The 4419-nt window shown below is 36.2% G+C and overlaps 1 pseudogene; it reads right to left on the minus strand.

The window, feature by feature from the left end:
- Positions 1 to 770: 770 nt before the first annotated feature.
- Positions 771 to 1435, minus strand: LOC144252728 (large ribosomal subunit protein uL1 pseudogene; annotated as a pseudogene).
- Between the last annotated feature and the right edge of the window lie 2984 nt (positions 1436 to 4419).

Raw genomic sequence — 4419 nt, forward strand, 5'->3', positions numbered from 1 at the left:
GTGATTTTTCTTTAACTTGTTGATGTGGTAGGTTACATTGCTTTTCAAATTTTGGACTAGCCTTGTGTACCTGGAAGAAATCCCAGTTGCTCACTGCATTAGCTTTTCATTGCTGTGACCAAAATACATGACAAGAACAATTTGGAGTGCAAAAATTTCATATTGAGCACATGATTTCGGAAGTCTCAGTCCATGGTGGGCCAACTCCACTGCTCTGGGCTTGAGATGGGGCAGAACATCATGGCAGGAGGGCACAGGAGAGGAAAGCTGCTCAGCTCATGGAAGCTATGAAGCAGAGAGAGAGTGTGTGTGTGAAAGGCCAGGAACAAAATATAAAACCTAAAGTCATGCCCCCAGTGGCCTACCTCCTCCACCACAGTCTACCTTCCTACACTTACCTGCCAACCTGGTACAGTAGTCCTTTCAAGTTATTAATCTATTAAATTAATTAATGAAATGATCAGGTTCCAGGTCTCCTCATCTAATCATGAACTTTTATGTCTACACCTCCTATCCTAACCCAAACACTCATGGTGCACAATTCCGTTTAAACATTATTGGCTTCAGTTTGTTAATATTTTACACAGAATTTTTGCATAAGAGATATCAGTCCATAGTGTCCCTTTCTTGTGACGTCTTTGTTTTTGGAAACACTGTAATGCTGGCCTCCCAAAATGAGCTAGGACATGTACTTTCTATTTCTTTTTCTGGAAGACACTGGAGAAAATGTGTATCATCTCTTACTTAAGGATTTAAAGTTGTTTTTTTTTTTTTGGTAGCACTAGGATTTATTAGGATGTGCCTTAATACAGGTGCTGGGGCTTGCCCATGGTGCTCTTGATGTATAAAGCCCGGACATTCTGCCAATTCTTCTTGAGCAATGACACCAGGAAGTTGACAGCCAGGTGGATGTTATACACAAGCTCATCATCTGTCATCTTCACATGACCAACAGCAACAGCCAGACATAGCACCTTCTTCATCTGAAACTTGATTGTGGATTTCACCTCATCAACTTTGGCCACCATGTCTTCATTGTGTGTCAGCAGGGAAGGGAATTTGCCAGCCTTATTTAGGCCTGGACCCAGGATTCGTGGAATCTGCATTATCAAGGACTCTGAGGCCAAAAAGGCATCATACTTCTTGGCTAGCTTCTTGACCAACTTCTTATTCCTGTTGAGCTTCTTCAATGCCTCGATGTCCATGTGGGGGATATCCACAGCCTTGGCCTCGTCACAGTGTTGCTGGTCCCCCAGGACGCACACAGAAAACTTAGGGCGTGGAGTGGACTTAAGCCTGACGGTGCCCGAGAAGCGCTTGTCCTTCTGGGGATCATAGTTCTTCAAGCTGATCTGCAGCTCCACTGTTTCCAGAAACTTGCGGAGCTTGCGCTGGTTCCCGTGCAGGACTTGTCACGAGAGACTTTGCTGCTCATTGTTCCTCACGCCGCAGTACCAGAAAGAGAGGGATTTAAAGTTTTGAGAGCATTAACCAGTGAAACCACCTGGGCGTGGTGCTTTCTATTTTGGAAGGTTATAATGGTTTCATTTCTTTAATAGATATCAATTTGTTCAGATTATCTGTTTGGATTTCATAGTTTGTGTTTCTCAAGGCATTGGCCCATTTAATCTAGTTTATCAAATTTACAGGCATATAATTGGTCATAATATTTATTATAATGTCTAAGAGATCCGTAGTGATCATTCTTCTTTCACTTCCAATACGAATCATTTGTGTTTTCTTTTTTCTTCTTCTTTTTCTTCTTTTTTACCTGCCAATCATTAATTTCAAAGAACCAGTTGCTGAATTGGCTGATTTTTCTCTTTGGTTTTCCCTTTATTAATTTCATTGGTTTCTATTCTGTTTTTTTTTTCTTTTCTGCTGCTTTCTTTAGGCTTCAATTATATATTTTCCTATGCACCAAGGTGGAATTTTAGACTCTAGATTTTAGACCATTTGCCCTTTCTCCTGTATACATCCAATACTCTAAATTTCCCTCTACATTTCCTTTTTATTTAATTCAAAATACTTTCACATTTCTCTGAGACTTCTTTGATCAATATGTGTTATTTAGAAGTATGTTTTTTGAGGTCTAAATATTTGGGGACTTCACATTGATTTTTAATCCTGATATCTTGTCTCTTCAGTAGAGCTGAATTTTCCCTATTCTTGATAATGGCTTTTCTTGAATTCTTTGAGTAGACATTAATTCCATCTGCATATAATAATGATTTATATCTTATTTTTGAATACTTACAATAGTAGCATATTTCTCACTATATTCCCTTGATCAGAATCTTCAGTACAATGGAGAAGAAGCATGGTGATGATGGGTACTCTCATCTTATTCTTGAGTTTGGTAAATAAGGCTTCTAATAATTAACCACTAAGTTTGATGTTTGCTGTAAATCTCTGATATTTTACAGTTTTCTAAGAGTCTATTTAAATGAGAAATGGGTATTTAATTTCTCATATTTTTTTAAAAAAACATCTATTAAAATGATGGTGTAATTATCTCTTAAAGGCAATATAGTGAATTAATTGATAGATTTTCTTAATGGCAAATCAGCATAGTGAAATGGGTTCAAATCGCAGTTCTTCATCCATTTTTTTAACTGTGGACTTGTGTAACCTCTACTCTCCTCAGTTTTTAAACAATAAGAACTATCTCATGAGGTTGTTGTGCAAGTTATATATATATATATATATATATATATATATATATATATATATATATATATATATTTTACATATATAACATATATGATTAATCTAGAACTTAGAGCAGAACATGACAAGTATGAAATAATTTTTTAAGTCGTTGCATTCTTGGAGGTGAAATATATTTGGTTTTGATTCCTTTAGTATGTCAGTAGATTTCATCTGTTAAATGTTTACTCATGCCTTTTACATCAGTGTCATTAGATTGTAATATTCTTTATGTAACCTGTTGCTTTCTGTCATCAGAGTTATGAAACTTTCTAAAGTGAGTTGGATATTTTCTCTTTTGGTATGCTCAGGAACTATTTATGTGACAAAGAAAATCTGAACTTGTTGCCTATATTTATATTAGTTACATATTGCTGTATAACAAATTACCCTAAAACTTAGTGAATTAAAACAACAGACATTTTTAAAAATACTTTTTATTTGTAGAGGGACACAATATCTTTATTTTACTTATTTATTTACTTATGTGGTGCTGAGAATGGAATCCAGTGCTTCACATTACTGAGCCACAACCCCAGCCCCAACAATAGAAACATTTCTGACCTCACAGTTTCTATAGTCAAGCCACCAGGCACAGCTCAGGGCTTATTTCTGGCTCAGGGTCTCTCATAGGCTGTGATCAAGGTGTTGACTGTGGCTGCTGTCCTCATGAGGTACAACTGGGAGCAAAGCCACCTCTTTGCTCACTCACGTGGCTGTTAGCATGATTCAGTTCCTGGTGAGTTTTTGAATTGAGGTCATCAATTTTTCACTGGATATTATCCAGAGGACTCTCTGAAGTTCATGTCATCTTGACCATTACATAAGTCAGCTCATGATATACAGTAATGTGCTTCATCAATGCCAACAAGGGAAAACCAGAATGCCACCAAGCTGGAAGTCAGTCTTTTTGTAACCTAATTTTGGAATGGATCCACAATTACTTTTGTTGCATTCAACTCACTCGAAGCAAGACACAGGATCCAGTCCACGTTCAAGGCAATAAAATTGAGGAAAGATGTGAATATGAAGAGGTAAAAACTATTGTGGGCCATTTTAGAAGCTGTATATCACCATTTTAAGGGTAGATATTTGATTAGGCTTCCAATTCCTTCTGTGGTTACTGGGCTAACCAGTTTTATACTAATTCTTTACCAGTTTTGGTATTTTATGATTTTCTAGAAAATAATTTTATTTAAGTTTTCAAATTTATTTGCCAAATGAAAAAATCTCCTCCAGGGCTATTAGTCTTATTATTAATTATGTCTTCTCTTCCTTTATCAGAAAGAACATTCATTTATTTCATTGTCATTTCAAAGTACCATTTTCACTTATTGATTAATTTTATTTTTATTCCTTTTATTGGTTTATGTTTTTTCTTTATTAACTCCTTTCTTTTATTTTCCTTTGTGTTTATAGTTTTTTCCTAGCTCTTGAAGTTTGATTTTTTTTGGCACTGGATCTAGAACTCAGGGGTACTCTACCCCTGTGTTATATCCCATGTCCATTTTTATTTTAGTTGGAGACAGGGTCTCACTAAGTTGCCTGGGAATTTATGACAGCCTTCTGAATAGATGGGGTTACAGGCACACATCACTGTGCCTGGTTTTCATGTTTGTATAAGTGCACTTAAGGCCATGAATTTTTCTCTGAGTGGTTATTTTGTTACATCCTACTAGTTTTGTTATATAGAGATTTGATTGCTTTTCA

This window comes from Urocitellus parryii, unplaced genomic scaffold (assembly GCF_045843805.1).
Source record: "Urocitellus parryii isolate mUroPar1 unplaced genomic scaffold, mUroPar1.hap1 Scaffold_53, whole genome shotgun sequence".
In the NCBI taxonomy this organism is placed as follows: Eukaryota; Metazoa; Chordata; class Mammalia; order Rodentia; family Sciuridae; genus Urocitellus; species Urocitellus parryii.